Source organism: Meles meles, chromosome 1, assembly GCF_922984935.1.
Source record: "Meles meles chromosome 1, mMelMel3.1 paternal haplotype, whole genome shotgun sequence".
NCBI classification, from domain to species: Eukaryota; Metazoa; Chordata; class Mammalia; order Carnivora; family Mustelidae; genus Meles; species Meles meles.
Genome location: NC_060066.1, coordinates 142734003 through 142748192, shown reverse-complemented (window position 1 = coordinate 142748192; position 14190 = coordinate 142734003). Strand labels below are relative to the sequence as shown.

General features: G+C 38.2%; 1 pseudogene; it reads right to left on the bottom strand.

Annotated features, from left to right (window-relative positions):
- Positions 1–12287: 12287 nt before the first annotated feature.
- Positions 12288–12383, bottom strand: LOC123928445 (annotated as a pseudogene).
- Positions 12384–14190: the final 1807 nt, after the last annotated feature.

The following is a 14190-nucleotide window of genomic DNA, read 5'->3' as shown; positions in this document are numbered from 1 at the left end:
ATGGTAGGGAAGGGTGGAGCCTCTAGGAGTTGAAGGCCTCAGTCCTATAACCTCAGTCCTATAACTGAATTCTTCCAATTAACTTGGTTGGAAGAGGACTCTGGGCCCCAGATGAGAGCTGCAGTCCCTACTGACACCTTGATTTTAGCCTGGTGACACCCTGAGCAGAAGACCCAACTCACCAGTGCTTGACCCCTGACCCATGGGAACTGTGAGATAACAAATTTGTGTGGTTTTAAGTTTGTGGTAATTTCTTGTGCAGCAATAAAGAACACTAATACAAATATCCAATTCCAAATAAAGATTTTGAAGTATGTGGGTTATATTAACTTAAAAATTATAATGCATTTTACCTTACTATTTCTCACGTACACATCATGGGTTAGAGGTAAGTGGAGACTTAATTGCAAGTATGTTTGACACTGAAGCTTGTGTGCCTGTTCCCCTCCCCCCACACACACTATGTGGTTCTTTTTCACCTAGAATAAATAAAAAAGGAACGCACTGATACAGTTCTAAGATTTTTGCAAACCTATACCCCCTTTGCAATCACTACCCATTTTTCCCCTCTATAACTCCTATAATCACAAGTCTGTTTTCTCTCTCTATAGATTTGCCTATTATGGACACTTCATATTCATGGAATTATATAATACAAGGCCTTTTGTGTTTGGCTTCTTCCACTAAACATAATTATTTCAAGATTTATGTGTTACATAATAAGCAAAGTGTGTCATATCCATGTAGTGGGTATTATTCAGCCATAATTAGGAATGAAATATACTTTTACTTTATAGATTTTGGTTTTCTGATGTTAGGTATATAATGTTTAAAATTATGTCATCTTGATGGATTGATATTTTTGTTATTTTAAAGTGTGCTTCTTTGTCTGTAGTAACAACTTTTGTCTTAAAGTCTATTTTGTTTGATATTCACATTGCTATACAAAATCTCTCTGGTTGCTATTTGTATGGAATATCTTTCTTTATATTTTTACTTTTAACTTATTTCCACCTTTGAATCTAAAATCTTTCACTTTTAGACGCATATAGTTGGATCATGCTTTATAAAATCCATTCTACTGATCTTTTTTTTAATTGGAGTATTTAATCTATTTGCATTTGATGTAATTACCAATAAGGTAAGATTGATGTCTTCCATTTTTCTATTTGTTTTCTGTATGTCATATGTCTTTTTTGTTCCCAGTTTTTCCATTAATGACTTCTGTGTTAAATATTTTCTTGCGTGGTAGTTTAATCCCCTTGTTGTTTCTTTTATTTTATTTTTAGAGTTATTTTCTTAATGGTTACCATGATGATTACAATTAAAATCATAATTTATCACAATTTAGTTTGTATGAATACCAATTTAATTTCAATAATATACAAAATCTTTGTTCCTAGTTACATTCCTGGCCCTATCCTTTGTCATATTATTGTCATATAAATGACATCTTTGTACATTATTAACTTAATAACAGCTATAATTATTTCCTTATGCAGTTTTATTTTAAATCTTATAGAAGAAAAGACTTACAAACAGAAAATAGATTTATACTGTTTTTTATATTTATCTATGTATACCTTTACCAGTGTTCTCCATTTCTTCATGTGGATTTGTTTTACTATGTAGTGTCCTTTCTTTTCATCATAAAAGATTCTCTTTAGTATTTCTTGTAGGGCATATCAGCTAGTGACAATTTCTCTGCTTTGTTCATCTGGGAATTCTTTGATTTTTCTTTTATTTCTGAAGGATAATTTTCTTGGATATAGAATTATTGCTTGATAAGTCTTTTTTTCATCACTTTGAATATGTTGACTCATTTCTTCTGGTCTCTAAGGTATTTTATTTAAAAAAAAAAAAGTAGATGTTAATCTTAGTGGTGATTCCTTAAACATGATGCATCACTTCACTCTTATTGCTTTCAAGATTTTCTCATTGTGTTTCAAAAATTTCATTGCAGTGCACCTCGGTGTGGATCCCTTTGTGTTTTATCTTATTTGTGGGATTGAGCTTCTTGGATGTATGGGTATATGTTTTTTATCATATCTGGGAGTTTGGGCCTTTTTTCTTCAAATTTTTTTCTGCTCCTTTCTCTCTCCTATTGGACTCCCATTTTGCATATGTTGATACCATTTTTGGTGTGCTACTAAGTAATTGAGACTGCTTATTTTCTTTCATTCTTTTTCTGTTTTTCAGATGGGATAATCTTAATTATCAAGTTGACTGATGCTTTCTTCTTCCAGTTCAAATATGATATTGATCCCCTTTTAGTGAATTTTTAATTTTAATTATTATGCTTTTCAATGCTAGAATTTCTATTTGTGCTTTCAAAATAGAAATATCTTTTTATTGATATGTTCTATATGGTGAGACCGTTATTCTCATACTTTTATTTAATTCTTTAGATGTGGTGTCCTTTAGTTCTTTGAATATATTTAAAATATCTGATTTAAAATCTTTGTCTACTTAGTCTAGTATCTGGGCTTCCTCAGGGACAGTTTCTTTTGATATTTTCTCTTTTGCATGTTTCACAACTTTGCTGAAAAATAGATGTTTAAAATAATACAACATGGCAACTGTGGAAATCAGACCTAGAATTTGTTGTTGTTTGTTTACTTAGTGACCCTCTTGAACCAAGTTTTAAAATTTGTTTCATTTGTCATATTTAGCCACTGACAGCCTCTGTTTGGTTAGCTTAGTAGAAATCTAATGATTGGGAAGAGACTTTGTTAAATACCTGGAACCAGTAAGTCTCCTAGCCTTTGCTGAAGGGCTTTGCATGTGTATTGAGATCCATCTTTAACATTCAGGTTGGAGGTCTACAAGTGTACATTAGCCTTTGCATCTTGCTTCCAGAGAGCCTCAAGATTAGGCAGACATGTGAGTTTAGGGCCTTCTTAGCTCTTACCGAGACATGTGAACAGCTCCATACATGCACATGGATTTCTAGATTCCCAGAAATATATCAGCATTTTTAAAGCTGCAATGAACATTTCATTCCCAAGATTTTTAAGTTTTTTCGGTTAGCTTCTAATTTGTCCTAATTATTATCACTGCCTCAGGTAACTGCAATGTTATACAATTGCTGTTGATTGTTTTTGACAAACACAAAGCTTTTCACTCTAAGTGAACCCTGAGTCAGGTGAAATAGAGATAATCCTACAAGTGGGGGTTTTCAGGAGACTCTCAGACTGATGAAATAAGGACAGTTCACTGGGAGCTCACCAGTGGCTGCTAAGCTGCTGGTTTTTACTATAATTGTGGGGCTGTTGGTTTTCGAGATTACATCAGCACTGAGGAGAGTGGGATGGGGATAGGACAAGTTATCATATCACAAAGGCTTACTTTTCTTATGGAGATTCAGGTGTTTTCCTTAAGTAAACTTTCCCATTGCAAGCCTGTGGTTAATTTCCAGAGTTTTGAAAAATTTGATTCTGACAATTTTTTACTGGTGTTGATTTTGCTTTATGATGGAGCAGAGTTTTGGAGGTCCTCACTCTATCTTTCCCATTGATATCCTCTTCTCCAATTCATGTTTATCCTTCAACAGTTTTCTTAAGATTCCATACTTCCTCTTTTTGGAACGTGCTCCTGTCTCATTTTAGGGTTATGGTAAGAACTAAGTAAGATAATACCCCTGAAACATAAAAAGTTCAAAATAAGGGCAAATTGAAATTGAATATATATTATCATAGTTCTTTTACTTATATACATGTGAACAATATGTAATATATATATGCAAATACACACACACACTCACACACACACACATACACACATATATTATCAGCTAAGTATTCTGGCAGAAGTGCTTGACTTTCCTCAACCTTTGTGCTCCTCTTCCAGGTGTAGAGTTATCGAATGGAAATGATTTTCCAGCCATGGACTATATTTTTAGCTCCCCACCCCACCCCATTTCTGGGAGGGATTACATAATTGGTTTTCATCAATGGATTGTATGCAATGTGTTGATGCTGAGTCAAGGGCATTAAGAAACAGTGTTCTTTTCTTTCCCTTTCTCTCAGTTTGATGCAAAAGTATGTGGTGACCTTGGGGGCCAAGTGTTAAAGATAGTGGAGCCATAATGTGAAATAAGTTAGAGACCCTGGATCATTTTCCTAAAAAAGTACCCATTCTAGGGTTTTTTGATTGAGAAATAAATGTTTGTTTTATGTTTTATTTATGATTTGTGTTATATTTATGTATGTTTAGTTAATTAATGCCTGTGGGGGTTCTTTTGATATAGCAGATAGGATTTCCTTAATATAAGAGACAATCCTCAAAACCACTTATGTTACAGGATAAGGTTGACAACTGGGTCACTATATTATCCTGTATGTAGTGACAACATTTTTGGAAAAATTATTTCATCTAATCTTGTGTATTAGAGATTTGGAGGGTCTCCAAATGAGGGTCTCCACTGTACATATGGGCATACCTAGACATGTTTATCTGGGTTCCTGAAATTAGCTGCTGAAGCTTTCTTTGGACAGAGAAGAGGATTAATAGCTGTCAGGCTGAAGCTGATGATTTCCCCCCCAAGGAGAAAACCTTCCCCAAAATAAATGGCCAGCCTTTAACTTCTTAGATAATACGTTAGATAGAGAAAGAATGGACTCCTTTTATTTAGGTCTGGGAAAGCTTCTCCAGGCCAAGGTCACACTCTAAAAGAGATTATGTTGGAATGGAAATATTTGGCTTGAGGACTAATGTCAATTTTAACATCTGGAGTGTCATTCTAGGAGTCAGGAATGACAGAAGTTTGAGGAAATGCCATAAAGTGGAAGCAGAGGACACTGGCAATGATCTGGGACACACGTGGGACACACCCCAGGGACCTCTTGAATCCGAAAATGGATGAGGGCATCTTGAGATGTTGCCAGTGAGGGTTATGTAAAGGACAGGTCTTTTGTTGCTTTATTGTGACATACATTTCTGATTGAACCAACAGGCTTTTGAAACCCGAGGAAATGTGGCCTACACATGTATGCCATGATGAGCTGGGTTATACAGCTTTATAATGGAGGTAGAAAAAGATACCGTGCTTCGTGTCTGTCCTTTGCTCATTCCCTTTTATTGTCTGAAGTTCACTTTTTTTCCTAATTGTATGACCACTGGGACTAGAAATCCACTATGGATGGAGTTCTGAGAAATCCAGGGGAATGTTGTAATAAGAAAGTGTTTCCTATTGATCTTCTCCCCTCCCAGTAAGCTCTGTATTTGGATTGCTTTGGGTGTGGAGGGAATGGGGCGAGGGCAAACATCCAGTAACTTACATTTTCAGGAGCTTTGTGGTTTATACTCAGAAACTCAGTGAACTGATAATGATGGCAAGCAGAGGTTAAATCTCCATTTCATCATCAAACCGGGAAGAATAAAGGATTTGTATTCAGTCGCACAATGTGGAATGAGGGCAGCTCTTAAAATGATTGCTTAAGGTGCTTTTTTTCACACAGTCGCTGTTTGGCTGGATATGACAAAGTCTGCTCAAAAAGAAACTTTTGACTAGATATATAATAAATGAGAAATGCCCTTGGGAAAAGGGAAACACCTGTTCCCCTCACCCCCTCAGTTCAATTCCTATCCAGTAATTTCTCAGGAATATTTAGATGGCAGATGTGGAGAGTACAGCACTCCCATTCTGGAGCCCCCACCCCAACACAAGTCTCTTGGGCATTTTCAAATTAAAAGAGTCTGGGTTGTGTTTTTGTTTTTTTTGTTTGTTTGTTTGTTTTTGTTTTTGTTTTTGTTTTCTCCTTGGGCAACTGGTTTGCTTTTCCATACTGCCTCTATTCCTATGCCATAGGCCATAGGAATACCCTGTCCCTAAACATATACAAACCCCAGTTTGAAAAGCCCAAAGCAGGAATGATCCACAGGAACAAGAGAATGCCTTTGTTTTTGACCATACATGGATCTTGGCACTGCAGATCCGTGTTCCACAGTGTGCCCTTAGCGGGCAGGCAGCTGTGCTTTCTTTAGCATGGATGCTTCCAGAAAGTGACCGCTCATAAACCTCAGATGCTTTCCCTTCGCAACAGAAGGGCCCTGCCTCAGGATTTTAGCCAGAGCAGGCATGACTCAAAGAGAGACGTTTGCTGAACATCCTCTCCCCTTAAATCCGTTCTGCTCCTCACCATAGCTTTGCAAGAATCTTTTTTCTTGCCGCCTCCCACAAAAGTTTAAAAGATGTTTCTTCCCCACTTAATTTACTTTCCAATTCCTTACTCATACTTGGCTTCCATCTTTATTTTGCTTCTGCGTGACTTGAAGGTAATAATATGATTTAATAGTCATATATACACCTTCCCACCTGGGGGCTACATCCTTGTTACATTCCAAGCCCGCAGCTCCCTGTTTTATTCCTCGAAATCCAGAGGAAAACCCCCCACAGAAGGTGCTAGATAATTAGCTTGGCTACCGTCTGCCGCAGAGAACGTTTTTGGTTGGCTCTGGTCGCAGCATCGGGGCTCTCGGGCTGGGCCCCCCGCTCCAGTGGAAGGGCAGTCTGGATGGCGGCTGCAGCCGCCAGAACCCCGCTCCCTCACCACAAGCCCTTAATTGTTTATTAATGAAGCTTTGGCCAAACAAATCTACACATTGTCTAAACCCTCCGCCCCCAGAGTACATTCCAGCCCTCCCACAAACGTGTGTACTGTGCGGCTGCTGAGAAGTCTCAGAGACTTCTTTCCCTGGCGGAGTTGGTTCCTATTCAAACTTCTTCATCTCTCCGCGCCCCCCCCCCCCCCCATTTAACTTTTATTGGCAGCACAGGGTCAGTATGAGATGGTTTCTGACCCCTCTAAAAATGGCAGCACAGGTGTTCCCGCTCAGAGCCGAGCTCACATCCCCTTGCCCCATATACCTCCTGAGACCCGGGTCCCTTCCCGCCCCACAGCTGGTCCCCGGGCCCAGAAGACTGGAAAGGCCCGGATGGAAACTCCTTCCTAACGCCTGGTGGACAGAGCAATCCAGCAGGGAGAAGCCAACAGTTGCTGCTTGGTATTTGAACATCATTTAATGAGTGCCCAGAATTCGTCTGTAAATGCACATTGTTAATTTAGGGCCTGCTATTCATTAATTAGGGGTTTAGTGGCAAGTGCCATTGAGCTATCTGCAATGTTTAAGGTTACGTCAAGCCCTGGTAAACGGCTTGCTGATAACAAGCAGTATCCATCTTCATTACTCGGCCACTCCTGTCTGACTTTGCTCCGCATCTTCGAAGGGCTATGCCTCTTGGAACTGAAGAATTAAACTTTTATCCAAACCAGATTCTGCTCTTTCACCTCTTCTGATTCCTTGAGTACTTCTCATTTATTTTGCCTAAATGACATCTGATTACCTAACATGGAGTGGAGCAGGGTCTTAACCTAAAACAGCCCGCAGACCTCAGTTCTCAGCTGGAGAATTCCAGTGGGTTAACGCTGAGGAAATCCTTACATTTCCATTTCATCTGATACTGGGCTCCGCGTAAAAGAAATAGTTTCTGATTTTTCTTCTCATAAAGTTGCCGTTCCAATAGAATTTTTTTTTTCAAAGCCAGAGAAATACAGGAAATTAATTTTAAACCTGGAGAGTAAATGTCCCTATTGGTTCAAGTTTACTTTTGCAGTGTTTCTTTGCCTGAAAATATGTATCATTTGAGGCGATCATGGTGCCAAATGAAATAATTCCAACCATCTGAAGAGCCCCGCATGTCAAGCCTCAGCTGTACAAACGCGGTCGTGCTGGAGGTCCACGTTCAGTCCCCAGACAAGCTCCAGAACCCGGCCTCCTCTCCCGTTTCCAGGCCGAAAGTGGGAACAGGCAGCTCCAGTGGGCAAGCAGGGAGCTACTTCTCCGAGAGGAAAACTATACGCGTACAAGTTTGTTTATCCTTCAAAAGCTAGGTTAGAGAACTTGCATGAAAACAAACTTCCACTGACAGATGGTCCCTCTAAGTAGTTGATTCTGAGAAGGGAGAGAGCTACCTGGCATGGCTCTTTAACACATTAGGGTGCTTGCAGGGAGAGCCTACTGCTCCCCTGAACCATGGTTCAATTTTAAGCATCACTGGCCGGGATGGGTTATTGTAACTACGCGGAGAAGGAACTCGAGAGCCTGATGCTCAGTGCGTGCGGGCGAGGGGAGGAGGAGGAGGAGAATGAGAGCCCAGGGGAGGGTATCTGCAAACCTTTGCACCACTGAACTGGCACACTTATCACAGGGTGACAGTCTACACCGCAGGCTTGCGGTGCGTTGCTGTTTGTGGTGCGTGCTGACAACTGGCTTAGAAAATGCCGATCCCCCTCTCAGATAGAGAGAGCAGGAGGCAGGATGGCAGCTGACTGACATCCCCCACAACAGAGCTTCCGGGGCTCCTAGCCACATCTGCCCGGTGGGGGCTAGCTCTTCCCAGGGAAGGCCCTTCTTTCCGGGCTTTCACCATGATCTGTCCCCCCCAACCCACACACCCCTCCTCCCTGCTACAAACCGGGGCTAGCATTCAGCAGGAGGGCGCCCCCATCCCTTTCCCCAGGAGGGCAGGGATGCCATCTTGTCTTTAACTTGGTAATTAAGTTCCACAACATGAAGATGGAAAAAAAAAATGGAGTTGTATTTGTGGATCATCGTCTTGTCCTGCATCTTACTAAACACAACATAGAAAATGTCCTAGAGACTATGGTGAGAAACAAAACAAAGCCAACAAAAGGCTTAGTTTATAACATTTAGTCATGAAGTTATCTACATTATACGCAATTGAAAGAGACCATCTTAAGCTGAGGATTTCTTAAATTTACCATAATGATGCGTTGGACACTTGAGGTAAGAGCCCTTTGAAGCTGATGTGCTGCGGGAGGAGGTACGCTCTTTCTCTGGAAAAGAGAAAGCCAATATATCGTGGTGGCAGAAGGAACAAAGGAGCCAATGAAACAGAGGTCAGAGCTGAAGGTTTCTGCTCGAAGCAAGCTATATACAGGTATTTAAATTTTTTTTTTTTTATTCAGACAGAAACTCTGCTCTGGGACCTGGAGCACTGCAGGCAGACTGCTGGTAAGAAAAGCACTCAATTGTTCAATTTTTATTATTCAATATTGTATTAAAATTTTTTTAGGCTCTTTGGGTCAAGGCAACTTTTAAAAGGTTAAAAGCTATTCAAAAGGGTTACCATATCCATAAAAGCAAATGAGATTAAGCCTAAAGACTGATGGAGGAAAAACAATAATTTAGATAAACTGCCACCGCCTCAAAAATGTTTTGACTTTTACCAGAGAGAGGGAATGCAGAGATTCTTGGATTGGTTGTCATATCAAAGAAAGATTCATTAAATTTAAAGCAATTATTTTTGTGCTTTTTATCGTTTGGTGTGTTTTAGGCCCGGTTCCACCTTTCTTCGGTTACATTCTTTATAATGGTTTGGGAAATGTAATTGCTTGGCTCCAACTTCCATCTGTCAACTATTGACCCTGCTCGTTGGGCATCTGTAACATCAGACACTATTGTCATGGAAAGAATTATGATGTTTCAATCAAATGTATTGCAAAGTTAACAAATCCATAACATGGTCTGGGCCACATGGAAGAGTTTAGAAAATGTGTTTCAGAGACCTCAGGGAAAAGCAAATAGGCTCTCCCCATTAATGGTGATCTCCATCACTTGCCATTCATTGTGGAAGTTCTCGTATTACAACAGAAGAGTTAAATTTGAAGGGGAACTTGAACTTGAAGGGGAGTACTTCACATCCAAATGTGGGGTTCAGCAAGGGAGACCAAAACCATGATAGGTTCCCAGTGCGAAGTTCTGCATTCATACCATTGATGGAGCTGGCGGCAACTTTGGGATGTCTGCTCATACTGAGTCTCCCTAGTTTCTTTCAAAGTACCTGAAGATAGGCTTTTGTCTGGTTATTGTTGCTGATCTCTGAAAACTCAATCTGCCAGAGGGTGGGACTCACAGAGCTAGTAGATCAGTCAAAGAGGTGAGTGCTACAATCAGGGTTAGCTATTTACTCGAAAGTCTAAGCGTATAGAACAGCAAAAATTTCTTGACATTAAAGTGAGAAGTGAGTTGATATAAAAATTTAATTTCATCTGCTATGGAAACAGGGTCTGGCCTGACAAAATTAAAATGGATAGAAATAATATTCTGGACACTTAAATTTTATTTTCACTGTCCTGTGTCTGAACAAATAAGCATTCCAAGTAAGTAAGAGGAGCTAAAATTTCCATTTCACGAGAAATATTCCCTGACAAAGAGTTTTTGTGCTACATATCTTTCACTTTTATAAACTCTAAAAGGAGAACGGTTGTTGCGGACGTTAAAATAATCGGGTTTCTTGAAACGCAAAATGGCAAAGCACAGCTGATGCACCTGAGAAGAGGTAAAAATGCACGAATCAGTTTGGCCCTGCCTGAAGAAAATCTATCATATGAAAACAAAAATTTACAGATGAATAAATTAGGGGGTGATTATTCATATTGTGGAAGAGTCTTTAAAGGATTCCCCTAGGATTCTTTTAAAGGCTTGGCTCCACTAGTTCATGTAAGTGTTTGTGTGCAGATCATTAACTATCTGACAGGCAGGCTGGAAATGCAGGTAGAGAACAAGTGGGGGAAGGGAGAGAATATTCTGGAGGCAGAGGAATAGCTGACACCTGAGGCTTGCCAAGCCTCAGGATGAACGCTGATGAAACAATAATGGAAGTCAAAATGAAAATATGATATTTATTTCCAAACTGTGCTTTATATACCAGGGTCTTTGCAGGCAGAATGCTTGGTTCAAATGCCAGCTCCACCACCTTTTTAGCTGTGTGACTTTGGATAAGTTACACAGCCTCTCTGAATACCAACCATCTAGGGCTGTATAAGTATTACATGAGTTAATATATATGAAGCACTTAGCATCGTGACCTGCAGTAAATGCTGTATACATGTTTCTAAGATGATTCTGGAACAAACTATTACAAAATATTTGATTTTCTCCAAAGCAGCGATTATTAGTGTGATTAGGATACTGGAAGTGATTTAACAAAAGCAAAATACCCCCTCCTTAGCCTCCAAAAGAAAAAACAAAAACAAAGGAAGATTGAGGAATGACTACTGCTGTCTTTTTGGGTTTGCCAAGGAAGTCAATCTGAAATTTAAACTTCTTTGAAATTATTAACCTAATTTCAGTTTTCCTAGAGGTTTGGCAAAATTCCCAAGATTGAGATGCACACAGAGGCAATTGGTAACCTATGGTCTTGACTTTTCTATGTTAAAGGGCTTTGATTTCTCTATTATTGTATTTGTCATTTTAAGAACCGCAGCAAACAAGTTGAAGTGTAACTTTTTTTATTTGTGAAAAGAAACCTTTTTGCTTGTTAGGCTTTGTTTGGTTTACACAAAAATGAACACTTTCTACACATCCTATCCAGTGCATCTGTGCACATGGAGTTGTGGGCTCGGAATCGACACTCATTGATCCTTTCCAAAGGAACAACCAGTAACAAAGTATCACAATCTGCCCTTCTAGGCTGATCAAATGGTTAACAGATTGCCAGACCAGAAGCATCAGAAGTGGTATGTGTGGGCGCAGATAGCGTGGTCCCCAGGAATTTCAGAGTCAGATAGATGTAAGGAAGGGTTCAGGTTCATTGTCATTGAGGTGGCCCATTTGGGGGTCTTGGCAGTTGATGATTGGCTTTACCATGTCAGTTTCGATATGGCACATAAGAAAGCCCAGACTACTTTAAGGGCCCATCATGACAGTCTATTAAATTTTAAAATTATTTCACCAAAATAGAGTCCCCAACTCTTCTCTTCAGAACAGGCCTCCCTGACTGACTCTCGCTCTGATCATATCAGAAAACCTACTACTCTCTCACATTCTATATTCTGTATCCCAGTTGGATACAGGCTGAATAAAAATATGCTTTCTGGTCCTCACACTTAGTTTATATGAGTGAATGCTGATGGAAATGGGTAAGTAACTAGTTTTTAAGTGCAGGAGATCAAATTACTTCCTTCACAACTCAAAGTTCATGACAGTTCTGGAAATACTAGGTTTTTTTTTTTTTTTTTTAACCATGTTAAAGCGGGTTGATCTTTACCTAGCCTTACAGTCAACTGCCAAATTGTCAGCTTTCAATATCTTATTATTTTTTTAAATGAAGTGATTTGATTCATTTTGGGGAAAAATTTCTCAAGCTCCGGAAACTTAAAATCATGGAAATCTGTAAATGCTTTTTGAGTAAGGGACAGAACTTTGCTTAAGTGGTAACTAGTTTAGTTGCTTTTATTTTTTAATTTTTGTTTGTTTGTTTAAAAGATATGGATCGGGTCATGAATTTGCATGCCATCCTTGTGCTAACCTTCTCTGTGTCGTTCCAGTTTTAGTCTATGTGCTGCCGAAGAGAGCACTAGTTGCTTTTAGTTAAATAATTGTCTCTTACTGGTTATTTCCTGTGTGTCCAATAACCTTTATGTTAGTACCAAGAATTCAAATTTTGTTAAACTTTGTTTATTATACGACTTTGCCCAAACAACTTGGTTTCCCAGGCTTATATTCCCCAGTTTTATTTTCTCACTATATACTTATCCTTCACAGGATGTAACACAAGTGTATTGAGCAATGTGTGTCTGTAATTATTTGTTTAATGCCTGCCTTTACGGATAGACAGTAATCTCCTTTGTGATATGGGCGGCGTCTCTCTGGCTCACTGTTACAGACTCAGTGCTTGAGCACAGGGATACACACACAGAGTAGGTGCTCAAGGAATTTGTTGAATCAACAGATACTTGCTAGTAAATTTCCTGTGCTTATTCTGCTTAGTGATAACTAAGTATCTATCTCATATATATATATATATATATACATATATATATATAAAATTTCCATTGAAGTTTTTTTCTATTTTTGATTTTTTACTTTTAAATTTATATACATACACACACATATGTATAATGTTACATATATATGTAATGGTTAAAATATCTAAACTTGTATAGATGCGAAGTAGATGAAAAGCAAAATTGATCCCCACTGCCCTTTACTGATCTCCAAAGATTTCCAAAGTTAATGACTTTAGTTGCTTCACTTTTTAGCTCTTCTAGTATTTACCATCATATTTCTAAAGAACACATTGTATTCATGACTTAAGACTTCAGGTAATGTTTATGGATTTCCAGATGAAGGATGCAAAATTTCATACCCTCAAACTCTTACTTCCTCCCTTCTCCCCTATATTCCTCTAAATTCAGGGGTTTTGTTGCTGTTCATTGTTTTTGTCTTTCTCTTGGTTATCTTTATTATTTAACATTATACTTAACCTATGTTTTCCAAGCTTCAGACTGGCTCTATTTTCCCCATACAAGGTGAGATGAGGAAATCAGTGTGCCTATACTTTCTTTTCTTCCTCCCTGCTAACTTCTATCAGGTAAATTATTATATTTTTAAATTTATTTTTTAGTTTAAAATTACTTACATGCAATTATTATCATTTTAATAATATATATTTATATATAAATGTACCATTACATTTCCTTTTGAGTCCAGTGTCTTTCAAACATTGTCTATAGTTTGATTTAAAAATAGGAACATCTGAAATAATCAGTATGTAAACATTATGAATGTTACTCTTTCTATAACCACATGGTATGATTAGGCACCTGGAGAAAGCAATGTAATCCCACATAGTCCCAAACAGCAAAGTCTGAAAGATTAACACTGAAATAATATAAATATTATATATTATTAATATAAATTAAATAATATAATGTAATTATATATCAATATGTCATAGATATCAGTAATAGCTTAAAATAATGTCATGTTTTAGTTTATTTCATGTTTTACCATGACTTTCTTTTACATTTATTTTCATATGCACACTACCTTCCTCAATCCACCTCTAGTTTTTGTCTGTTTGTTTGTTTTGTTGTTGTTGTTGTTTTTTCATAAAGTCCTCTGGTTGCCTTCTAATTTCTACTCCTAACTATTTGCACATACCGTTCATTCTGATTTCTTTCATTGTACCTCTGGATTAGATTAAACTGTTTCTTAGATTCCTTTGCTTCCTCTTTTTTAGATTACTTTTTCATATTCTTGCAGTACATTCTCTATTTTCTTTAAAAAAGGTGGATGAAGTGTGCATGGGTGGCTCAGTTGGTTAAGACTATTTGAGTTCTTTATGTCTAAAATACCTATATTCTTCACTTAAATTTTATT